Source organism: Scyliorhinus canicula, chromosome 14, assembly GCF_902713615.1.
Source record: "Scyliorhinus canicula chromosome 14, sScyCan1.1, whole genome shotgun sequence".
Lineage (NCBI taxonomy): Eukaryota > Metazoa > Chordata > Chondrichthyes > Carcharhiniformes > Scyliorhinidae > Scyliorhinus > Scyliorhinus canicula.
This window is the reverse complement of record NC_052159.1, coordinates 49,050,185-49,076,838: the sequence shown is the minus strand read 5'-3', so window position 1 is coordinate 49,076,838 and position 26,654 is coordinate 49,050,185. Positions and strand designations below refer to the sequence as shown.

Below are 26,654 nucleotides of genomic sequence, written 5' to 3'. Positions count from 1 at the left end.
CCCACAACCTAAGGGCCGCCTCCACCAACGGGCTTGTGGAGTACCTGGCCGGCAGGAACGGCAGAGGTGCCGTCAACAATGCCACCAAACACATATCTTTACAAGAGACTGCCTCCATCTGCTCCCATACCGACCCCTCCCCCACTACCCACTTCCTATCCATGGCTATATTCACTGCCCAACGGTAGTTCATTAAATTTGGAAGAGCTAACCTGTGCCCCCCTCAACCTGGCTCCAGCCGGCTCCAGCCGACCAGGCGTGGGTGGCATGGTAGCACAGAGGGTTGCACTGTTGCTTCACAGCGCCAGGATCCTAGGTTATATTCCCGCTTGGGTCACTGTCTCACGGAGTCTGCACATTCTCCACGTGTCTGCGTGGGTTTCCTCCGGGTGCCCCGGTTTCATAAGAACATAAGAACATAAGAACTAGGAGCAGGAGTAGGCCATCTGGCCCCTCGAGCCTGCTCCGCCATTCAATTAGATCATGGCTGATCTTTTGTGGACTCAGCTCCACTTTCCGGCCCGAACACCATAACCCTTAATCCCTTTATTCTTCAAAAAACTATCTATCTTTACCTTAAAAACATGTAATGATGGAGCCTCAACTGCTTCACTCGGCAAGGAATTCCATAGATTCACAACCCTTTGGGTAAAGAAGTTCCTCCTAAACTCAGTCCTAAATCTACTTCCCCTTATTTTGAGGCTATGTCCCCTAGTTCTGCTGTCACCCGCCAGTGGAAACAACCTGCCCGCATCTATCCTCCCACAAGTCCCGAAAAACGTGCTTGTTAGATGAATTGGACATTCTGAATTCTCTCTCTGTATACCCGAACAGGTGCTGGAATTTGGTGACTAGGGGCTTTTCACAGTAACTTCATTGCAGTGTTAATGTAAGCCTACTTGCGACAATAATAAAGATAAAGATAACTTCATTGAGGCCTACTTGCGACAATAAGCGATTATTAGATTGTTATTATACCTCCCAACGGGTTCAAAATATAAAGCAGCAAGTCGTCTGTGTACAGCAAAACCCTATGCTCCACCCCTCCCGTACTATCCCCTGCCTGTCCCTTGATGCTCTCAGTACTATTGCCAATGGCTCTTTGGCCAAGGCAAAGAGCAATGGGGAGAAAAGTCATGTCTGACAAATCTGTTCGAGTTCTTCGAGGAAGTAACAAGGAAGTTAGACAAAGGAGAACCAGTGGACGTGATTTATTTAGATTTCCAGAAGGCCTTTGACAAGGTGCCGCATTGGAGCATGTTAAATAAGTTAAGAGCTCATGGTGTTAAGGGTAAGATCCTGGTATGGATAGAGGATTGGCTAACTGGCAGAAGACAGAGAGTAGGGATAAAGGGGTCTTTTTCAGGATGGCAGCCGGTGACTAGTGGTTTACCTCAGAGGTTGGTGCTGAGACCACAACATTTCACAATATATATTAATGATCTGGAGGAAGGAACTGAAGGCACTCTTGCTACGTTTGCAGATGATACAAAAATCTGTAGAGGGGCAGGTAGTATTGAGGAAGCAGGCAGGCTGCAGAAGGACTTGACAGGCTAGGAGAGTGGGCAAAGAAGTGGCAGATGGAATACAATGTGGAAAAGTGTGAGGTTATGCACTTTGGAAGGAGAAATGGAGGCATAGACTATTTTCTAAATGGGAAGATGCTTAGGAAATCAGAAGCACAAAGGGACTTGGGAGTCCTTGTACACGATTCTCTTAAGGTTAACGTGCAGGTTCAGTCGGCAGTTAGGAAGGCAAATGCAATGTTAGCATTCATGTCGAGAGGGCTAGAATACAAATCCAGGGATGCACTTCTGAGGCTATATGTGGCTCTGGTCAGACCCCATTTGGAGTACTGTGAGCAGTTTTGGGCCCTGTATCTAAGGAAGGATGTGCCGGCCTTGGAAAGGTCCAGAGGAGGTTCACAAGAATGATCCCTGGAATTAAGAACTTGTCATATGAGGAACGGTTGAGGGCTCTGGGTCTGTACTCGCTGGAGTTTAGAAGGGTGAGGGGGGTACTGCGTGGCCTGGATAGAGTGTACGTGGAGAGGATGTTTCCACTTGTAGGAAAAACTAGAAGGAGAGGACTCAATCTCAGACTAAAGAGACGATCCTTTAAAACAGAGATGAGGTGGAATTTCTTCAGCCAGAGGGTGGTGAATCTGTGGAACTCTTTGCCGCAGAAGGCTGTGGAGGCCAAATCACTGAGTGCTTTTAAGACAGAGTTAGATAAGTTTTTGATCAATAAGGGGATCAGTGGTTATGGGAAGAAGGCGGGAGAATGGGGATGAGAAAAATAACAGCCATGATTGAATGGCGGAGCAAACTCGATTTGCCAAGTGGCCTAATTCTGCTCCTGTGTCTTATGGTCTTATGGATACTGGCTTAACAAAAGCTCCCTACTTTTCAATTCTATCCCTCTAGAAATAAAGGCTTATGTTTGGTTTGCTTTTTTGCTGTGGTGCAACTTTTCGGATTAATGTGTTTGTACTCCCTTTGTTCTACTTCTTCATCCTTCAATAAGTAACCTCCCTATTCTTTCTACCAACATGCACTACCTCACATTACCTGTGCTGAACTTACTTTGATGGTTATTTTCTCATTCCGCAAGTTTATCAACGCTCTCCTGTAATTTGTTACAACCTTCCTCAGTATTGACTACCCGCCCACTTCAATTTTGGTGTCATCCGCAATTTAGAAATTATGTTTTTGATTCCAAAGTCTAAATTGTTCAAATGTAAATTGTGAACAGCAGTGGTCCCAGCGGTGATCTGTATGGAACACCACTTCCCACATTCTACCACTCTAAATAGCACACCCTCACTCCCATTTTCTGCTTTCTGTCCTGAAGCCAGATAACAATCCCTTTACCCACTTGTTCATGACACCACATTCTCTGACCTTAATAATCTATTTAAAAATATACATTTTTATTCAACTATTTTCATATTATACATAATACAAAATCAAAACAACAGAACCAATCAGAATAAAAGCCACCCCATCTCACCTACTATCCCCCCGACCCTAGCCCCATCCCTCCAAAGACACTTAACCCCACACCCCTCCTTCCCTCCTTTGACAACTAATGGTGGGCAGCTCTTGGAAGTACACAATAAGCGTCTGCCAGCTTTGGTAAAATCCCTCAATTGCTCCCCTCACGGTGTATTTGACTTGACTTTCTCGAGGTACAGGAACTCCATCAGATCTCCCAGCCACACTGAGGCGCTGGGTGGAGAAGCTGACCTCCACCCTATCAGCATTTGCATCCGGGCAATCAGTGAGGTGAAGGCCAAGACATCGGCCCCACGCTGTCTGCAGCTCCCGTGAGTCTGACACCCCAAATATGGCCACCAAGGGACAGAGCTCCAGCTCAATTTTCAGAAACACTGACATTGTGTTGAAGAAGGATACCCAGAAACCCACAAGCTTGAGACATGATCAGAACATATGCACATAGTTGGCCGGACCACCTGCGCAGCACTTGCACTTGTCCTTCACCTCGACAAAGAACCAACTCATCCAGGACCTAGTCAGGTGAGCCCTGTACACCACTTTAAGTTGTATTAAGCCAAGCCTCGCACAAGAAGACATGGAGTTTACCATCTGCAGGGCCTCACTCCACACCTCATCATTCAATACAGGCCCAACACCTCCCCCCACTGATACTACCCCACTCCCTCCTCTGACAAAATCCACACATAGATACCAGAAATGTTCCTTTCCTCTGCGAGCGAAATAATCCTCTCCATTAGCGAGGTTGGCAGCGCCATGGGGAATGCCAGGAAGATCTATCTTGCAAAGCTGCGAACTTGTAAATATCTGAACAAGTCAAATCGTGAGAGTCCAAACCTCTCCGACAGTACCTCTAAACTGGTACACCGCCCCTCCAGGAACAGATCCACCATTCTATCCAACCCCTTCCCCTCCCACCCCCGAACGTGGCATCCAACCGTACAGGTTCAAACATATGATTCACACAAATCAGAACCAGCTTCAATTTATTAGTCTATTATGGGACACCTTAATAAAGGCCTTTGAAAGCCCAGATAAATTACATGAACTGCATCATCATTGTCTACATCCTAAAAAAATTCAACAAGCTTGGTCAACACGATTTTTCCTTTTGAAATCTATGGTGGATGTGGTACCAATCAAACGGACTGCTTTGTCTTCAATCTTGACTGTTGTTGGAGCTGCACTCATCCAATCCACTGGAAAGTATTCCATCACACTCCTCACTTGTGCTTTTTAGATGTTGGATAGGCTTCGGAGAGTCAGGAGGTGAGTTTACTGGCCACATAATTCCCAGCCTCTGACTTGCTCTTTAGCCACTGTATTTATATGACTTGGTGCAGTTAAGTTTATGGTCAATGATGATGCCCCAGGACATGGATAGTGAGGAATTCACCCAATGGTTCTGCTGTTGAAATCAAGGGCAAGTCATTAGATTTTCCATTGTTGTAAATGGTCATTCCCTAGCACTTGTGTGGTGTGTGTGTTATTTGCCACTTATCAACCGGAGCTTGAATATTGTCCAGGTTTAGTTGCATGCGGATATGAATTGTTTCATTGAGGATTTGAAAATAGAGATGAACTACCTTATGGTAGAGGCAAAGTAATTGATGCAACAGTTCAAGATAGTTGATCCCTCAGGAACTCTGTCGTGCAGTAAAGCCTTGAAGCTCAACTGGTTAGCCTCCAACAAGCATAACCATCTTCCTTTGTGCTAGGTATGACTTCAGCTGATGACAGTTCCCCCTACCCTTTGACTTCAATTTTAGTTGGGTCCTTAAGTGCCACACACAATTAAATGCTGCCTTAATGTCAAAGGTAGTCACTATTACCTCATCTCTGCAATTTGGCTCTTTAGTCTATTATTGGGCCAAAGCTGTAGTGATGTTTGGAGCTGAATGGTCTTGGCAGAACCCAGACTGAGCATTGGTGACTAGATTATTGGTCAGTATGGCTTGTTGACACTGGTTGATGACACCTTCCATCACTTTTTTGACAATTGAGAATAGACTGATGGGGTAATAATTCACTGGATTGGGTTTTGCCTTGTCTTTTATGAACAGGATATATCTGGGCAGTTTTTCACATTGTTGGGGAATGCCAATGTTGTGACTGTACTGGAACAGCTTGGCTGAAGGAACGGCTAATTTGGGAGTACAAGTCTTCAGCACCACAGCCAGGATGTTGTCTTATCCAACCCTGTCTCTCTAATCCTCTCCAACTAAGACCCCTGCACCCAAAACTTTGTTCTTGTGACTTTGGTCTCTTGTGCATTCCAGTTTCCTTCACCTGATCTTCAGTCATGTCAGTCTTATTCTTTGGATTTCATTTCTAATTCTCATTGTCTGTCCCCACCTCTTTTAAGATGCTTTTTTGAGTTTGAGTCTTGATCAATAATGTGGACAGTTGTTTATTTCACAGTCTCGCCAAAGAAAAATTCCAAGTGCAGATATAGATGCTGAGACCCGGCTAGAGGATGCCCCTGATGTACTTCAGTTTCAGACTGGATGGCTCTTAAGGCAGTCTCCAATCAATGAGTATTTGTTTCACCCCATGCCACATAATTGGCTCCGTAATGCATTTTTGGCTCATTATAAAATGCTCAATCATTAGTAGGGAAATCAAGCATCAAGAGCATATTTTTATAATAACTACTTACATAATGCTCATCAATAATTCTGAAGGAAATTTACAAATTAAATTAGAAGGGAAATAAGTAATAGCTTGTATTACATAGAACAGTACAGCACAGAACAGGCCCTTCGGCCCTCAATGTTGTGCCGAGCCATGATCACCCTACTCAAATCCACGTATCCACCCTATACCCATAACCCAACAACCCCCCACCTTAACCTTACTTTTATTAGGACACTACGGGCAATTTAGCATGGCCAATCCACCTAACCCACACATCTTTTGGACTGTGGGAGGAAACCGGAGCACCCGGAGGAAACCCACGCACACAGGGGGAGGACGTGCAGACTCCACACAGATAGTGACCCAGCCGGGAATCGAACCTGGGACCCTGGAGCTGTGAAGCATTTATGCTACCCACCATGCTACCCTGCTGCCCCAATTGATATAGCACCTTTAATATTATACAACCCTAAGTGCTTCCACAGAAGGCAATATAGAATAAAATATGACACTAAGCCACATAAGGAGATGTTAGGACAGATGGCCAAAAGCTTCGTCAAGAAGGTATGTTTTAAAGAAGGAAAGCCGGGTAGAGGTGGAGAGGATTAGGGAGGAAAATCCAGACCTTAGGGCCAAAGCAGCTGAAGTCACAGCCAGCGATTGAAATTGGGGATATTCAAGAGGCTGGAATTAGAGGAGCACAAATATTGGAGGATTGTCAGGCTGGGAAAGATTCTAAAGATGGACAAGGGCCAGACCATTGAAAGATTTGAAAACAAGGATGAGAATTTAAAAATTGATTCGTTGCTTAACTGGAGTCACTGTAGCTCAATAGTGAACGGGATTTTATGCAAGTTAGGACACAGGTAGAGTTAAAAAAAATATTTTTATGGGATATGGGCGAAGCTGGGCATCACTGTCTGGGTCAGCATTTATTGCCCATTCCTAATTGTCCTTGAGGGGGCAGATAAGAGTTAATCACATCTCATGCAGGCCAGATCAGGTGAGGATTGCATATTTCCTTCCATAAATTATATTAGTTAAACAGATGAGGTTTTATAGCAATTGACAATTGTTCCATGGTCATCATTAGACTTTTAATTCCACATGTTTATGGAATTCAAATTGCACCATCTGCTGTGGTGGGATTCAAACCCGAGTGCCCAGGGCATTTCCCAGGGTCTCTGGTCTTGGATTACTAGTCCAGTGACAATGCCACTAGGCCACTGCTTCCCCTTGATGTTATTGATGACATTAAGTTTACAAAGGGTGGAATGTGGGAGACCAGCCAGGAAAGCAATAGATTAATCATGTCTGGAGGTAATAAATGCATGGGTGAGGGTTTCAGTAGCTGAACATGGGTGCAGTTGGGCGACATTAGAGTTGGAAATAGGTGGTGCTCGTAATGGCATGGATATGTGGTATGTGAATACCTAGCCATGGTGTTGTCTGTAAAACCTCAGACACTTGGATCCGTTTATTACTCAAAGTTTTACCCATGTGTATTTCTTTGCAAGATGAACAAAAGCCAATGAACAAGTGTATGATTCAGCCATATTTATTTGTCATATAGTAAAAACAATTGCCCTTTTTAAACTATCCCAAAGCAATACTAAATGATCCCAAGATTCTTTTTTTAAAAATAATTTTTATTAAGATTTTCAAAAACATATCAAAAACATAAAATAACAAGAAAACCGTATTACCAACAACAAAAAGAAAAAACACAATAACCCCCAAAAACCAACCCCCCCCCCCCCCCCCCCAGTAACTTCAAAAAGATATAGATAAGCACCCGGCATATTCAATAAACACATATATACATTTCTCCCTTCCCCCGCAACAAACCCCCCCCCCCCCCCCCCCCCCCGGGTTGCTGCTGCTGTCGGCCTATTTTCCTACCGTTCTGCCAGGAAGTCCAGGAAAGGCTGCCACCGCCTAAAGAACCCCTGTACTGATCCCCTCAGGGCAAATTTCACCCTCTCCAATTTGATGAACCCCGCCATATCATTGATCCAGCCCTCCACGCTTGGGAGCCTCGCATCCTTCCATCGAAGCAAAATCCTCCGCCGGGCTACTAGGGACGCAAAGGCCAGAACACCGGCCTCTTTCACCTCCTGCACTTCCGGCTCCACTGCAACCCCTAAGATTGCGAGTCCTCAGCCTGGCTTGACCCTGGATCCTACCACCCTCGACACCGCCCTTGCTACCCCCTTCCAAAGCTCCCCCAGCGCTGGGCATGCCCAAAACATATGGGCATGGTTCACTGGGCTCCCCGAGCACCGAGCACACCTGTCTTCGCCCCCGAAAAACCTACTCATCCTCATCCCGGTCATGTGGGCCCTATGCAGCACCTTGAACTGTATGAGGCCAAGCCTTGCACAGGAAGAGAAGGAATTCACTCTCTCCAGGGCATCCGCCCACGTCCCCTCCTCAATCTCCTCACCCAGCTCCTCTTCCTATTTACCCTTCAGCTCCCCCACCAAGGCCTCATCCACCTCCTGCATGACGTGGTACATGTCCGAAATCCTCCCCCCTCCAACCCACACCCCCGAGAGCACCCTGTCCCGTACCCCACGTGGGGGCAGCAGAGGGAACCCCTCCACCTGCCAAACGCCCTAACCTCCATGTACCTAAACATGTTCCCAAGTGGGAGCCCAAACTTCCCCTCTAACTCACCCAGGCTCTCGCAAACCTCCCATCCACAAACAGGTCCCTCAACCTCCTAATACCTACCCTGTGCCAGCCAAGAAACCCGCCATCGATGCTCCCTGGAACAAACCGGTGGTTCCCCCGTATCGGGGACTCCATTGAGCCCCCCACCTCCCCCCTATGCCGTCTCCATTGCCCCCAAATTTTGAGGGTAGCCGCCACCACCGGGCTCGTGGTATACCTCGTTGGAGGGAGCGGCAATGGCGCCGTTACCAGCGCCTCCAGGCTCGTGTCCACGCAGGACGCCATCTCCATCCTCTTCCATGCTGCCCCTGCCCCGTCCATTACCCACTTACACACCATCGCTGCGTTGGCAGCCCAATAGTACCCACAGAGGTTGGGCAACGCCAGCCCCCCCTATCCCTGCCCCGCTCCAAAAACACCCTTCTCACCCTCGGAGTCCCATGCGCCCATACAAATCCCATAATACTCCTGTTGACCCTCCTAAAAAAGGCCTTCGGGATAAGGATGGGGAGGCACTGGAACAGGAACAAAAACCTCAGGTGCACCGTCATCTTGACGGACTGCACCCTGCCCGCCAGCGACAACATGTCCCATCTTTTAAACTCCTCCTCCATTTGCTCCACCAGCCTAGTGAGGTTAAGTTTGTGGAGGGCCCCCCAGCTCCTAGCCACCTGGACTCCCAGGTACCGAAAGCTCCTCCCTGCCCTTTTCAGTGGGAGCCTACCAATCCCCTCCTCTTGATCCCCCGGGTGCACAACGCACAGCTTACTCTTACCCAAGTTGAGCTTGTACCCAGAAAAGCCCCCAAATTCCCTAAATATCTTCATCACCTCCGGCATTCCCCCCACTGGGTCCGCCACATATAGCAACAAGTCATCTGCGTATAATGACACTCGGTGCTCCTCCCCACCCCGCACCAGACCCCTCCAATTCCTCGACTTCCTCAACGCCATGGCAAGGGGCTCAATTGCCAATGCAAAGAGCAAGGGGGACAGAGGACACCCCGTCTCGTCCCCTGTAACAACTGAAAGTACTCCGATCTCCTCCTATTCGTGGCTACGCTCGCCATCGGGGCCTCATATAACAGCCTCACCCAACTGACAAACCCCTCCCCGAACCCAAACCTTTCCAGCACCTCCCACAAGTACCCCACTCAACCCTATCAAAGGCCTTCTCCGCGTCTAATGCTACCACTATCTCTGCCTCCACTTCTACCGCCGGCATCATGATAACATTCAGAAGCCTACGTATATTGGTGTTCAGCTGCCTTCCCTTCACAAACCCCGTCTGGTCCACATGAATGGCCCCCGGCACACAGTCCTCTATCCTTGTGGCCAAGATCTTCGCCAACAGCTTGGCATCCACATTTAACGACGAGATCGGCCCATATGATCCACACTGCAGGGGGTCCTTGTCCCGTTTAGGATCATGACATAGTCGGGGGCAAAGCCCCCCCCCCCTCCCTTGCCTCGTTAAAGGTCCTAACCAACAGGGGGCCCAGCAGGTCTGCATACATTTTGTAAAATTCGACCGGAAACCCATCCGGCCCCGGCGCCTTCCCCGACTGCATGCTACCTATCCCTTTGACCAGCTCCTCCAGCTCAATTGGCGCCCCCAGCCCCTCCACCTGTCCCTCCTCCACCTTAGGAAATCTCAGCCTGTCCAAAAAGCGCCCGATTCCCCCCCCCCTCCACTGGGGGCTCGGACCGGTACAATTCCCCATAAAAGTCCCTGAAGACCCCATTAATGTCCACCCCCCTTCGCACCACATTGCCTCCCCTATCCATCACTCCACCAATCTCCCTGGCCGTGTCGCGCTTACGAAGCTGATGCGCCAGCATCCTACTCGCATTCTCTCCATATTCGTACACCGCTCCCTGTGCCTTCCTCCACTGAGCTTCCGCCTTTCCGGTGGTCAGCAAGTCGAACTTGGCCTGAAGGTTACGTCACTCCCTCAACAGTCCCTTCTCCGGAACCTCCGCGTATCTCCTGTCCATCCTCACCATCTCCCCCACCAACCTCTCCCTCTCTCTTTGTTCTCCCCTCTCCTCATGGGCTCGGATGGAAATCAACTCCCCTCTAATCACCGCCTTCAATGCTTCCCAAACCGTCCCCACCCGGACCTACCCATTATCATTGGCCTCTAAGTACCTCTTGATACAACCCCGAACCCGCCCGCCCACCTTCTCATCCGCCAACAGTCCCACCTCCAGGTGCCAGAGCGGGCGCTGGTCCCTCTCCTCCCCCAGCTCAAGGTCTACCCAGTGCGGGGCATGGTCCGAAATGACTATGGCCGAATACTTGGCATCCTCCACCCTCGAGATCAGCCCCCTGCTCAGGACAAAAAAATTGATCTGGGAATAGGCTTTATGCACGTGGGAAAAAAATGAATACTCCCTGGCCCTCGCGAACCTCCACGGATCCACCCCTCCCATCTGGTCCATAAACCCCCTCAACACCTTAGCCGCCGCGGGCCTCCTGCCCGTCCTGGACATGGATCGATCCAATGGGGGATCCAGCACCGTGTTAAAGTCCCCCCGCAGTATCAAGCCCCCCGTCTCTAGATCCGGAATGTGGCCCAGCATGCGCCGCATAAAACCAGCATCGTCCCAATTTGGCGCATAGACATTCACCAGAACCACCCGCTCCCCTTGCAACTTGCCGCTCACCATCACATACCTCCCTCCACTGTCAGCCACCACCTTTGATGCCTCAAACGACACCCTTTTTCCCACCAGAATCGCCACCCCCCGATTTTTTGCATCCAGCCCTAAATGAAACACCTGGCCTACCCAGCCCTTCCTCAGTCTAACCTCGTCCGCCACCTTCAGGTGCGTCTCCTGGAGCATAGCCACGTCCGCCTTCAGCCCCTTCAAGTGCGTAAACACCCGGGCCCGTTTGACCGGCCCATTCAGCCCCCTCACATTCCAAGTTATCAGAGGGCTCCCTGCCCCTCTCCCCTGCCGACTAGCCATAACCCGTCCCCTGCCTGCCCCAGACCAGCGCCCCTCGCTCGGCCCGTTCCCCACAGCGGCAAACCCCCACCCCGGCCCCCCCTGCATACTCCAGCTCCTTCCTGGCCATTTCAGCAGCAACCCGGTACCCCCTCCATTCCCCCCTGGCAATTCCCGCCACACCTCCGACCCCTCCCAATGTGGGCCAACCCTTCCTCCTCCCCCTCTTGCATGGGGAAAAAGCCCGCGCTTCTCAGCTCCGACGGGAAACAGCACGGGAAACAGAAGAAAAGCCCGCGCTTTCCCTCTGCCCGACCCCGCCCCCGCAAAAAAAGACAGCACCCCACCCGCCCTAGAAACAACACACAACCAGCTTAAAACAGCATGAAACAGAGACCCTTCCCACCAAAAGTTAACACAGTTATTTACAAACCCCCGACCCTCAGTCAGAGTCCAACTTCTCGGCCCGCACAAAGGCCCACGCCTCCTCCGGGGACTCAAAATAAAAGTGCCGGTCCTTGTAGGTGACCCACAGACGTGCCGGCTGTAACATGCCAAACTTCACACTCTTTCTGTGGTGCACTGCCTTCGTCCGGTTGTACCCGGCCCTCCGCTTGGCCACCTCCGCGCTCCAGTCCTGGTAGATCCGCACTACCGTGTTCTCACACTTGCTGCTCCGCTCCTTCTTGGCCCACCTAAGCACGCACTCTCGGTCAACGAACCGGTGGAACCGCACCAGCACCGCCCGTGGCGGCTCATCCGGCTTGGGCCTCCTGGCTAGTATTCTGTGGGCCCCCTCCAGCTCCAGGGGCCCCTGGAAGGACCCAGCTTCCATCAGCGAGTTCAACAAAACGACTACATAGGCCCCCTGGTCTGACCCTTCCAGCCCCTCCGTGAGGCCCAGGATCCGCAAATTTTTCCGCCTCGACCGATTCTCCATCTCCTCGAACCGCTCTTGCCACTTCTTGTGGAGTGCCTTGTGCATCTCCACCTTTACCGCGAGGGCCACGGCCTCATCCTCTCTTTCGGAGGCTTGTTGTCGGAGCTCCCGGATCTCCACCCCCTGGGCTGTCTGCGTCGCCAGCAGCCTGTCCGTATTCGCCTTCAGCGAGTCCAGCAGCTCCACTTTTAGCTCTTGAAAACAGCACTGGAGAGTCTCCTGCTGCTCTTGTGCCCACTTACTCCATTCCTCGAGGCCTCCATCTTGATTCTCTTCCCCCGCTTTTTCTTAGGCGCTGCCACCGCTATTCTGCTGGCCCCGCTCCTGGTCAAGATGATAGACCACTGGGGATCCGCTGCAGACACCTTCCCATGTCGGGAACCGTCGAGCAAGTACCGCTGGGAGCCCTTAAAAGAGCCCAAAAGTCCGTTCCTGGCGGGAGCTGCCGAACATGCGGCTTAGCTCCGCATAGCCACAACCGGAAGTCGATCCCAAGATTCTTAATACTACCCGAGCTGCGGATCCGATTCTGAGTCAATTTTTCATCTGCAAGGTGGGTCTTGCAGCTGCTTCTTTCGGTCTCTGGTCCATTGCCCAATATTCTCTACTACCTCTGTGGGTCTTTGCTGGGGAGGATGCTGGTGATTGATCTTTATACCCCTCTTCTTGCCTTGCCAGAAAGTTCTCTGGCCCTCAGCCAATGAGGTCTCAGGGTGGGGGCTGCAATACCCAATGGTGTTGCTGATTGCAACTCTGAAGGACACCAGGAACCCAAATCCAGGGGTCTATTCCTCAGTGTATTGTGTGCACGTAACCTCTCTCCATATGTGGTAACGGTGGAAAACTGGGTGCCAGATCATCTAGCTTTATCTGGGCAACCCAAAATAATTGATCCGTATGAATAGGACCGATTGTCTTCTGATGGGTGATTGACAAGGCAGGTACAGGTCCAGACATGTCCTGGCGGTATGCCTGTGTTCAGTTTATTCAAACTTGGCCAAGTTCGAATTCCATCAGGCCAGTCCTGGATCTGACTGTGATTTGATTTAAAATGTCCAATTTCTAATTTAAAGTGTTCAATTATATCATAGAACATACTTTTAAGTACAAACTCCCTGAAGTGGACACTGAGCCACTAAACTGTCCACTGGAAAGGACAACTGTCAAGGACATTGTTTATTTCTCAAATATTTTAGGACATTGCTGACAATATACCACAGCTCGTTATTTCCCAAAATATGCTTTACTTATAAACTTTGTAAAGCACAAAACAAAACTGCTCAAATTTGACATTATACAAAGTGCAATATAGATCAATTTATTTCAATACAGTATGAGGCCCCTCATTTTTACATTGTACTTACATTTCATGCCAAGCATTCTCTGGTGCATACAGACCTAAATGTTTTTTTTTACTTTAAAAAAAAAATTTAGAGTACTCAATTCATTTTTTCCAATTAAGGGGCAATTTAGCGTGGCCAATCCACTTAGCTTGCACATTTTTGAGTTGTGGGGGCGAAACCCATGCAAACACGGGGAGAATGTGCAAACTCCACACAGACAGTGACCCAGAGCCGGGATCGAACCTGGGACCTTGGCGCCGTGAGGCCACAGTGCTAACCCACTGCGCCACCGTGCTGCCCAGACCAAAGTGTTATATGGTTTCCAGTCCCTCAATGTATTATGGCAGGAAGGCCTTAGATATTGGCCTTTCCCCATTGAGCCTTTGCATAAAGCCTGCTTAAGTGTATCTCTCATCTTTGGGCAAACCAAAGAGCATCTTTTAGCAACTTGATGGTCCTCAAGCAGCAGTTGAAGTTTATCTTAATGTGCATCCACGTGCCTGTGGAGCACAGGGTCCTGTATTATGAAGTTGCTTGGCATCGACCTTGACAAAAACCACTGCATTTCTCTCTTCTTTGGAAAGGCACATTCCAGAAAGAGTAAGCAATAGTCTATTCCCAACTGCAACCACCTCGACGGCAGCATGAGTTGACGCTAAGACTCCAGGCATTCAGGAAGCATCTTGGGGGGAGGGTCCTTTGCACCACCAACCAAGCTACATCTTGGGGTGCTTGTATGAAATTTGTGGCCGGGAGACAATCTGTCAAATAAGTTTGACAGCGTTCGGGGAACCTGGCAATAAAGCACAGAATGTCATTATACCAACAGTCTGAAATTATTCTCCCAACAGTCTTGAACATCCTCCGAGGCCTGTGGAGACCTTTTGACCCGACCCACCCTGACCTCCACGACCTGGAAGTGGATCGTGCCCAAACCGGAAGTGAAGCCCCGACCTCGATTTGGAGCCGGCCAGGACCTCGGAGCTCCCAACCCGGCCTAACAAGCGACGCCAGCCCCCGGATCGCCCAGCCTAGTCCCCGGAGCTCCCGAGCCGACCCCCGATGACGAGACCCGACCCAACTTGACCCCGAGAAACCTGCCCAGCGACCCGACCCAGAGAGACCCGCCCAGAAACCCGACCTACCTGGAGATGGAAGAAACAAAAATCCACATGGAGGCCCAACCGGGCCTACTTCAAGACCCGACCCCAGGGAGGGAACAGACCACGGGACTCAGCCCAACCTGCCTCAGGAAGCCCTTGCCCACGACCCAGGACCCCGAAATGGCGAAGACCCTGCACGAGGACCCGAACGCGCGGCAAGGTATTCACGTGCCCGCAGAACGCCGGGACCCATCCGGATAGCAAACGTGCCCCCCTGTCAACCCCTCTACCTCAACCAGCCCCTGGGACCCTGCCAGACGCAACTCCGGAAACGTAACCAGCGCCCTGGACTCCGCCAGGCGCAACCATTTACCTTCCACAAGGTCAGACTTCTCTCATCAGATCCCAGAATCATCCAGCCGCAGCCACCGACTGAGGAAGCGAGGGAAACTCGGCGGTCTGCAGGTTAGACTGAAGCAATGTGGTTTCAAGACCCCTCTCCACAGCATACTCCTGGCAAACGTCCAAGCGATCGAAAACAAGCTGGATGAACTTAACGCCAGACTTACCTCTCAGAGGGAAGTAAGAGACTGCTGTGTGCTCTGTTTCACAGAGACATGGCTCACCCCCGCCTCACCGGACTGTGCCATACAACCTGAAGGTTTCTCAATTCACCGAGCCAACAACACCGCGTCATCAGGCAAAGCGAAGGATGGAGGGGTTTGCCCCCTCATCAACTCCTCCTGGTGTTTGGATGTGGCGACCCTGGCGACCTACTGCTCCCCGGACCTGGAATACCTGACCGTGAAGTGCCGCCCATACTTTCTTCCACGTGACTTCACTTCAGCCATTATCACAGCGGTCTGCATCCCACCCCAGGCAGAAGTGAGGAGGGCCCTGGACGAACTGTACACAGTTATAAACAACTATGAAACAGAACATCCGGAGGCCTTGTTCATCATGGCCGGAGACTTCAACAAGGCCAACCTCAAGAACGTACTGCCAAAATTCCAGCAGCACATCTCCTGTCCCACCAGGGGCGACAACACTCTTGACCACTGGTACTCAAAAATCAAGAGCACCTACCGTTCCATCCCCCAACCGCACTTTGGGAAATCAGACCATATGAGGGTGCTCCTTCTCCTGGCATACAAGCAGAAACTCAAGCAGGAGAATCCAGCTAAGAAGGTTGTGCAGTGCTGGTCCGAGGAAACAGAAGAGCTATTACGTGACTGCTTAGACACAGTGGACTGGTCCATATTTAAGAACTCAGCGACCAGCTTACCACCATCACAGACTTCATCAGGAAATGTGTGGATGACTGCGTGCCAAAGAAAGCAGTACGTACGTTCCCCAACTGGAAACCATGGCTCAATCACGAGATTGACTCCCTACCGAAGGACAAATCTGAGGTAAGTCAGACGACCCTGACCTATACAAGAAATCCAGGTACGACCTCGGCAAAGTTATCCGAGATGCCAAAAGAGAATACAGTAGTCCCCCGTTATACCGCGCTCCGCAATACCGCGGTTCGCGATATACCGCGGGGTGGCTTATGGACCCCAACTGTCAGTTGTGTCAATTTCAGCGGCCGGCTCACTTTGATCCGGAGAGGGAAGCTGCTCTCTCACTGAAACAATCAGCCGGCCGCTGAAATTGACACTGCCGGCTGCTCTCTCCCTCCAATCCAACTTTTAAGTTTTAATGTTTCTGATTGGAGGGAGAGAGCAGCCGGCAGTGTCAATTTCAGCGGCCGGCTGATTGTTTCAGTGAGAGAGCAGCTTCCCTCTCCGGATCAAAGTGAGCCGGCCGCTGAAATTGACACTGCCCGCTGCTCTCTCCCTCCAATCCAACTTTTAAGTTTTAATGTTTCTGATTGGAGGGAGAGAGCAGCCGGCAGTGTCAATTTCAGCGGCCAGCTCACTTTGATCCGGAGAGGGAAGTTGCTCTCTCACTGAAGCAATCAGCCGGCCGCTGAAATTGACACTGCCGGCTGCTCTCTCCCTCCAATCAGAAACATTAAAACTTAAAAGTTGGATTGGAGGGAGAGAGCAGCCGGCAGTGTCAATTTCAGCGGCCGGCTGATTGCTTCAGTGAGAGAGCAGCTTCCCTCTCCGGATCAAAGTGAGCCGGCCGCTGAAATTGACACTGTTTTAATTAGATCCACGATGGGGGTTTTTAATTTATTTTAAAATCTATGCTAGCGCTTCCCATTGTGAGTCTACGGGGGTCTGACCTCTCCCCCCGCCCCCCGTAGACTCTCAATGGGAAGCGCTAGCATAGATTTTTAAATAAATTTAAAACCCCCATCGTGGATATCCGCGGCTCGGATGCAACGCGGGTGGCTGTCTTGGACCCCAACACCCGCGTTATAAAGGGGGACTACTGTATCAAACCAAGCTAGAGTCACAGACAGACTCTCAGCGTTGTGGTAAGGATTAAATAACATAACGGGCTACAAAGCGAAGCCGAGCAGTGTCTCCGGCAGCAGCGCACCTCTCCCCGATGAACTCAATGCATTCTATGCTCGGTTCGAGCAGGTAACCAATAATCCGCTGTCGAGTGCCCCAGCAGCCCATAACTTACCCATACCCACCATCACAGCTTCCGAAGTCAGATCGGCCTACCTGAAGTGAGCCCTCGGAAGGCGACGGGCCCAGACGGGATCCCTGGTTGAGCACTCAGAGCCTGTGCGGACCAGCTGGCAGAGGTATTCGTGGACATCTTTAACCTGTCCGTACTCCACTCCAAGGTCCCCACCTGCTTCAAGAAGACCACCATTATACTGGTGCCAAAGAAGAACCAGGCAACGTGCCTCAATGACTACCGTCCGGTGGCCCTGACTTCAGTCGTAATGAAGTGCTTCGAGAGGTTGATCATGAAGCGCATCACCTCCATAATCCCAGAATACCTTGATCCATTGCAATTCGTATAACTTCGCAACTGGTCCACAGCAGACGCCATTTCCCTGGCCCTACACTCATCCCTAGAGCATCTCGACAACAAGGACGCCTACATCAGACTCCTATTTATTGACTACAGCTCCGCCTTCAACACCATAATCCCAGCCAAGCTCATATCAAAGCTCCAAAACCTAGGTCTTGGCTCCCCACTCTGCAACTGGATCCTCGATTTTCTGACCAACAGACCACAATCAATAAGAATGAACAACACCTCCTCCACAATAGTCCTCAATACCGAGGCCCTGCAAGGCTGCATACTTGGTGCCCTACTCTACTCCCTGAACACACACGACTGCTTGGCAAAATTTGGTTCCAACTCCATCTACAAGTTTGCTGACGATACAACCATAGTGCGCCGGATCTCGAATAACGACGATTCAGAATACAGGAGGGAGATAGAGAACCTAGTGGAGTAGTGCAGCGACAACAATCTCTCCCTCAAAGCCAGCAAAACTAACGAGCTGGTCAGGAAGCAAAGTACTGTACATCAATTTGACCCTGTCAGCATCAACGGGGCCGGGATGGAGATGGTTAGCAGTTTCAAATTCCTTGGGGTGCACATCTCCAAAAATCTGTCCTGGTCCACCCACGTCGACGCTACCACCAAGAAAGCACAACAACACCTATACTTCCTCGGGAAACTAAGGAAATTCGGCATGTCAACATTAACCTTTACCAACTTTTACAGATGCACCATAGAAAGCATCTTATCTGGCTGCATCACAGCCTGGTATGGCAACTGCTCGACCCAGGACTGCAAGAAACTTCAGAGGGTCGTGAACACCGCCCAGTCCATCACACGAACCTGCCTCCCATCCATTGATTCCATTTACACCTCCCATCGCCTGGGGAAAGCAGGCGGCATAATCAAAGACCCCTCCCACCCGGCTTACTCACTCTTCCAACTTCTTCCATCGGGCAGGGGATACAGAAGTCTGAGAACACGCACGAACAGGCTCAAAAACAGCTTCTTCCCCGCTGTTACTAGACTCCAAAAATTACCCTCTTATGGACTGACCTCATTAACACTACACCCTGTATGCTTCATCCGATGCCGGTGCTTATGTAGTTACATTGTATACCTTGTGTTGCCCTATTATGTATTTTCCTTTATTCCCTTTTCTTCCCATGTACTTAATGATCTGTTGAGCTGCTCGCAGAAAAATACTTTTCACTGTACCTCGGTGCACGTGACAATAAACAAATCCAATCCAATCCAATTAGCACAGACCTAATTCAGCAGCTCTGTTCAGCCACATATATGCCCCCCCCCCCAATTTATTCTGAAACAAAAGTTGGCAAATTATTACATCTCCCAGCGTTACTTTAGATCAACATCCAGCTAAAGGCAAGTGATGTCTGAATGCCATGGTCCTGTTCAATCAAATGATTTAGACAACCAAATGATGCATGCCTTTGAAATTCACACCTTGAGGAATTCGTGTGAATCCACACTGAGTTGATTATTTTCTTGTACAGTAAGAAGTCTTACAACACCAGGTCGAAGTCCAATAGATTTGTTTCAAATCACTAGCTTTCAGAGCACAGCTCCTTCCTCAGATGAATGAAGAGGTATGTTTTCTTGTAGAGGAATACTTCGTGTAACGCTACTTGCCGTACAAAAGGCACGTTTGCAAGAAAAATCAGACGAAAACTTCAAAATTAAATCCAGTATTGTCATAGATTTTGACGCCATGAATCAATTGGAAAGGTCACATTATTCTAACTTGATAAATGCATAGAATATTGCAACACAGAAACAGTAACCTTGCTACAGATTCTGCCAAAGGTAGTCTGATGTTTCTGCATATTTTCCAAATAGCCCGAAGGATCGCGGAATTTTAGGCGAATCCTGGCCATGACTACACTCCGTCCCAATACCGAGACTTGCCCCGTTGCAATATTCAAAGGTAAATCTCAGCCCGCCACATAATTTGACAAAATAACACTGCTCAAGCAACGTAATATTAACATTCCGCCGATCTTGACGATATACGTGGGCTATTTTAACGAAGTCGCTTCTCGATCGTTAAATGCAGAGGTGCCCGTTCAGCAGTGCGTTTTTCCGTTAATTGGGTCGAACATTCAGCAAGTACAGAAAAGTAATGTTTTTGACTGAAACCTATCACGAATACATATAATGTTTTGAGAACGTTCCGACATCATCATTAAAGTGAAGATTTGCCTCACGAAAACGGAGAGAGATGCTGAACACAAATTGCTTCTTGACGAGAGCCGGCTGAGGGAAAAGGGGACGCGCGCGCCGCCCAGACGGTTGGACACCGCGCGTGTGCGCCCATCGGTCACACCGAGCCCGATGGCGGGCACCAGCCTCAGCCGCTCCTCCTATTGGCCGTCAGGGGCGTTGCCATGTCAGAGGCGAGCGCTCCGAGCGGTTGGCGCGCAGGTCAATCAGAGCGAGCCGGCGAACAGGCTCAACTGGGGGAGGAGGGGCTGGTGACGGCCGCTCGAGCGTCTTAACGGCGCTGCAACCGCCGGAGGGGAAGAGAGAGAGAGAGGATTGTCATTTTGACCAATAATCTCCGCTCGGTGGGCACCCGAGGTAAGAGCGGTGTGAGAGCGAGAGCCTGGCGGATGTGCTGACGCTTCTGGTGGTCGGTGTTTGACGGTCATCAGTCGGATTGGGGGGGGTGGGTGGAGAAGAGCCGCTACTTGGATTTTTAATTAATACATATAATGCAGAGGTAGTCCGGTGAAACTCATAGGTTAACAGTGAAATAAAGGGCGCTCTGGAATATAAGCTGCTTATTGGTGGCGGTGCGAGGTAACAGCTCTTGTCCCCTGCCCTTTTTCACCGACGTTGCGGCTTTTTGGGTCATTGTTATGCGGGGTGAATGAGGCTATCGGCGGATGGGGGGGCATCCCCTCCCTGCCCCGGCAGGACAGCTCTTCCAGGGGAAATGAAACCAGAGGGGGCTTTAATTTGAGTGCGTTTGTTTAACTGTCAACATGTTGCTTTATAACCCGGCGATGCTCAATTTGTTGCATTGATTTTAAAACGCTGTTGTAAATACGAATCTAGTGTTCGAGAGATATCAACGTGCACCGTTACCCGATTGTGATCTTTACATTAGTGCACATTTTGAAAGTTGTCGATAACTTTTTTTAAACCTAAACTTTTAGAGATGTCTGCGGTGTCAATCATTGAATAAATAGCAGTTTGCCTGCACTGATAAAGATTAATCGGTGCTGAGACGTCTTTACGGATTGAATGGTAAACCAAAGCAATATAAAGCCTGGCTAAAATACATAAAACAATTGTGATTTTCAAGCTGTTTTATGTGGAAGACTCGTATCAATATGGACAACGCTGATTAATGCCCATATGACCATGTTATCATCTACTTGAGGGTAAACGGTGCCAAAACTGCAGAAGAAATATTTTTATTGCTCTACAGTGACAAATAATGGGGTTGTAAGTCAACAAATACAGAAGTCTGACCGCAGATGGATAGAAATTCTAAAATCTTAAGGACTTAATAGAGACAAGGGACCTTAGTTTGAAACAACGATATATTAATTTCCGAGGACGCAGTTCGAAGGAGAAGTTGTAACGCTCTTCCACACTTTGGGGCACATTAGGAACTTGATCAGTTTTATATAACCGCTACTGTGAGATTTATAACTTGGCTAACAATTTGTGCTAGTTAATAACATTACGGTCCCAGACCAGACCCCAAACGGTGTCTGGGTCGGAATCCTAATATTTTATATCATTTTAAGATTGTGCAGAAAGAATGATTTGCTCCAGGAGCGATTGCATGAAAAATAGGTCTTGGGTATTTTTAAAACAAAACTTTTTTTATTATGAACACAATATTAAACGTTTAGCTTCACGCCTAGAAAGAAAACCTTACAATGTAATTACCCCTTAACACAACTAGACACTTTCCCATTAAACAACAAGAAAAGAAACATGCAGCTCTTAATCCAGTTTAAAATTAGCAGAGCATAAAGTAAAACTTGCTTATAAAACAAATTTGGCTTTAATTCAAACCCCCTTCAGACTCTGGCTGAATACCTTCAAATAGATGCTTCCACTAGGTTGTTTCAGCCTCTTCCTTGCCTTCAAACAAGACTACTCTGCTGTAAAATATCATTACTCTTTTGTTTTAACCTATCCTACTTGAATAATTATGGACTCAAAGAATCAAGCAGATTAGAACTCAGCTCCTCGCCCTAAGCTTCTCCAAATTTACTGCCTTTCTGACATCCACCGAGCAATCACCTCACCTCTCCAAGGTGGAAAACACATTGGGCGGGATTCTCCATCCCGCTGGTGCGGCGCACCCCTGGGATTCTCTGTCTCGCCAGCCGGCCAATGGGGTTTCCCATTGTGGGCAGTCCATATTGTCGGGAAACACCCGGCCTGCAGCAAAATAGCGAATCCCGATAGAGGAGAATCCAGCCCATTATCTCTGCAGGCTGCAAAAGCAAATTAGCTCCCCAGGGACCTCCCCAGTTAATGTACTGTGCATCAGCCCAGACTGATAAACACGTTCCTGGGTCAATTTCACTTGCTGGCTGCTAAAACCAGCCAGACTCTGCAAACCTAATACATTTTAAACAACCACGTTCGAACCCCAGGCTTTAAACCCTTAAATTTTCCAATTTTCCGAACAGCTTCTAATCGTCACACCCCCCCCCCCCTTAAAAAACAGCAATTTAACAGATGGCTTAATTTTACTAAAACCCTTTTAACGTTAAACATTTCTTAAAGATTATACACAACTTGTACTCTATATGATACATCGTTTTACATTTTTCTCCTGGAAAACATCCACATGAATATAGTCCATTTTAGTCTTCTCACATGTTTTAGTTATGATAAAGCATCAGCAATTACGTTTTCTTTCAGACAGACTCTCGCATAACATCTGTCTTGAGCATTACGGTAGCATGGTAGCATGGTGGTTAGCATCAATGCTTCACAGCTCCAGTGGTCCCAGGTTCGATTCCCGGCTGGGTCACTGTCTGTGTGGAGTCTGCACGTCCTCCCCGTTTGTGCGTGGGTTTCCTCCGGGTGCTCCGGTTTCCTCCCACAGTCCAAAGATGTGCGGGGTAGGTGGATTGGCCATGCTAAATTGCCCGTAGTGTAAGGTTAATGGGGGGATTGTTGGGTTACCGGGTATACGGGTTACGTGGGTTTAAGTGGGGTGATCATTGCTCGGCACAACATCGAGGGCCGAAGGGCCTGTTCTGTGCTGTACTGTTCTATGTTCTATTACTGGCATTATAAGCAGATAGGTTCTAGAAATTTTTCTAAAGATGCGTGAAGACTGGTTCCCATATTTTGTACGAGCTATTCAGTCTCCGGATTCAGTATTCCGCCACAGAAGATGCTCTCTCTGAAATGGTGCGACAGCTCCAGTCATTCATCTGTCCCTCCTGATCATCACCTCCTTTGTCACTACCATGTCAGGAATCTGACTGCTCTTGGAGCTTCGCAGTTCCTGCATTTCTTTCATTGCAACCTGTTGGCTTTTGTGATTAGTTTCCTCTCTTGTTGAAATTATTGTCGCTCCTCTTCTAGTTCATGCTGGAGTTTGCGCAATTTCATGCTGGATCTGAGTTTACATTCAAATCTACCTTTCCAAGCTAGCTTTCTCTTTTGTGCAACCATCCCTGACGCCTTTTGTTTGACGAGGCTCCAATGACAGCTGCTTTAGAGCCTTCAGCTCTTTATTAACTCTGTCTAGGAGTTCTGTTTGGTGTTTAGATAAATCAATCATCTCCATTTGTACCTGTGCTAACATTAGTGAATTGAATCTGTATGGCGGTTGTTTAATGGGAATAGTATTTCCTATATCTACATCATACATAATTATTTGTACTTCCCAATTTATTCCCACATACAGATCTATGTAACTGTTATGGGCCAGGGTTTAGAAAACTCCAAAGTATATCATGGAGTTCACCTGACCTACAACTATTTATAGATTTTGGTTATGAGGAGCATAAGGGCTTACCTTTTCGGGCGTTATTCAACAGAGGCCTTAAGCACCATTAATCAAAAACAAAGTTTATTCTACAAATTCAGTTAACATTGTTATAAATACACACAGTAAGCATTTTTATCAACTACAAACATAAATACCCCACACAGCTACAGTACTCTATATATAACCCTTAATGAATTCCTCAAAGTTGTTTCAATTTAATAACAACATCCCATAAACCAGTACCCCCTTTCAAAGGTGTGGCCCAGCACACAGCACTCAAAACATTGTATAGAGGCTCTTGTTTTCTTTTCAAAACAGAAGGGTTGAATTCCTTCCAGAATGCAGTTATTTCTTTTTAAGTGATCTGGAAACACCTTTTTAACATGCAGAGAGAGAGAGGAATGACAAGACATCTCTGTCTGAATCCAACATCCAAATGTGAAAACAAAAGCAAAAAACTCAGAGCCACAAAACAGCCCAAACCAAAACAAAAGTAAAACCCAGAGTCACAGCCCAGCTCCACCCACACAGTGACATCACTCAAGCCATTTGATAAGACAAAACATTTCTTACAGGGACACTCGCATGACAACTCTCCCCAAGGAAAGAAAACCCCATCAACTTCAAAGATGGTTTCATTTTTCACCTTTTCACTTTCCTTTCAGAAAAATTGACAATAAATATACTTTTTTAAACAGAAACAAAACATGCAATCATAATAACACAGCCCATTTTACTTCTTCTTCTTCCACCATCAAACCTGCTTCTCTTCATCACATTCGTGACAAAGCATCGGCCATCACATCCGGCCACATGTATAATTTTTAAATGAAATGGCTGTAACAATAAACTCCATCGAAACAGTCTGGCATTGTTATTCCTGAATCGCTCCAAAAATGTCAATGGATTATGATCAGTATATGTCATTGTTTCAAACGAATTCCTGATAACATAAATATGAAAATGTTGCAAACCAAGCTCAGAGTCTCCTTCTCAATCGTTGAATACTTCCTCTGGTGATCATTCAATTTCTTGGGAAAATATCCAATAGGCCGCTCTATTCCTTCGTCGTATTCTTGCAAGAGCACATCACTCGCATCGACAGCCGCTTTGAATAGTTTTGTGTAATTTGGGGTGGCCAACACAGGAGCAGTGGTTAGGACAGCCTTCAGGCAGTCAAATGCCTGTTGACATTCTGCCGCCCACTGAAATTTGCTACACTTCTTCAGCAAGTGCATCAGTGGAGCAACAACGCTGCTACAATTCGGCACAAAGTTTCGGTAAAATCCACTCATGCCAAGAAATGGTATTTCCCTTCTTGTTGAGGGTATTGGAAACTCCCCAGTAACTTCATATCCCGTGGGACCATTCGACCCTGTCCAATTGTATGCCAAGAAACGTAATGTGGGCTTTTCCAAATTCACTTTTGCCTAGGTTCACCACCAAACCTGCCTCCTGAAGTTGATCGAAATAACTTCATCAGTTGCTTCAAATGTTCTTTCCTTGTCTGACTAAAAATCACCAGGTCGTCGATGTATACCGCACAATTGGGTAATCCTGAAACAACTTTGTTAGTTAACCGTTGAAATGTGGCTGGTGCATTTTTCAAGCCAAATGGCATAACCTTGAATTGGTATATACCATCTGGAGTCACAAAAGCTGATATCTCCTTCGCCCTTTCGGAAAGGTACTTGCCAGTAACCTTTAAGTAAATCCAGTTTGGAACTAAAAACGTATTGTCCCACCTTCTCAATGCAGTCCTCCAAGTGTGAGATAGGCTAAGAGTCCGTTCTTGTAACTGCATTAACCTTTCTATAGTCCAGACAAAATCATTAGGTACCGTCCGGTTTCGGTACCATCACTATGGTGAGCTCCATTGGCTGCAACCCACTTCAATTATGCCATTTTTAAGCATACTTTCAATTTCTTAACCTGTGCCAATTTTTACGGGTTAAGTCCATATGGATGTTGTTTAATTGGAACAGCGTTTCCCACATCTATGTCGTGTATAGCCATTTTAGGACTACCCAACACAGCTCTACAAATCTGCCCATACAATATTAATAACTTTCAGGTCAGTTTGTTTTTCCTCTGGAAGGTAACTCAACAATTTATCCCGATTTTTAAGAACATCCTCGTTATCCAATTTTTTAGAGGAATGTCAAATTCCGAGTCATCTAGATTTGGTTCTTCACTTTGAGTTAGAGTCACTAAAACCTCCTCCTTTTGCTCTCCTTCCCTTTCAAAATACCTTCTAAGCATATTCCCATGACACACTCGGTGAGTTTTCCTTCCATCTGGCGTTCCTACCACATAATTCACCTCACTTAATTTCCTTTCAATCTGATAAGGTCCACAAAGCCTTGCTTTTAAAGGTTCATCTACCACTGGTTACAATACTAAAACTTTAATCTCCACTGGCAAAACTACAAACTTTTGCTTTCTTGTCCGCTACCCGTTTCATCACATGTTGAGCAACCTTTAAATGTAGTCTAGCCAATTCCCCTGCTCTATTTAATCGTTCCCTAAAATTTGACACGTAATCCAATAATGTAAGTTCCGACTGCTCACTCACCAATTTTTCCTTAATCAATTTAAGTGGTCCCCATACCTCATGACCAAAATTAGTTCAAAAGGACTGATTTGGTTGACTCATTAGGTGCACCCCTAATTACAAACAGTACAAATGGAATTCCTTTATTCCAATCCTCCTGGATAATCTTGACAATAAGCCCTCAACATGGTCTTTAATATCTGATGCCACCTTTCTGACGCTCCCTGCGATTCTGGATGGTAGGCAGTTAATTTAAATTGTTTTATTCCTAAACTATCCATAACTTATTTGATAACTGTTATGGGCCAGGGTTTAGAGAACCCCAAAGTGTATCATGGAGTTCACCTGACCTACAACTTTTAATAGATTATGGTATGGGGAGCACACGGCCCACTCTACAGGTGTGATACAGCAGAAATCAAAAAGTATTTTTTTTAAAGTAAAACAATGTTTATTCTATGAGCTCAAGTTAGCCTTTTTTAAAAAACATACAGTAAACATCTT

At 47.8% G+C, this 26,654-nt stretch overlaps 1 protein-coding gene across 6 annotated transcripts in view; it reads left to right on the top strand.

Annotated features, from left to right (window-relative positions):
* The first annotated feature begins 20,040 nt into the window (after window positions 1–20,040).
* Window positions 20,041–26,654, top strand: part of wasf3b (WASP family member 3b) — a 142,551-nt gene continuing 135,937 nt past the window's right edge. For 3 of the 6 annotated variants that reach the window (XM_038818147.1, XM_038818145.1, XM_038818144.1), the window contains exon 1: window positions 20,042–20,196. The gene's annotated coding sequence lies outside the window, so the exon portion shown is untranslated. Of the gene's footprint in view, window positions 20,197–26,654 lie in introns of all 6 variants that reach the window. The other 3 variants (XM_038818149.1, XM_038818148.1, XM_038818146.1) reach the window with 3 other exon arrangements.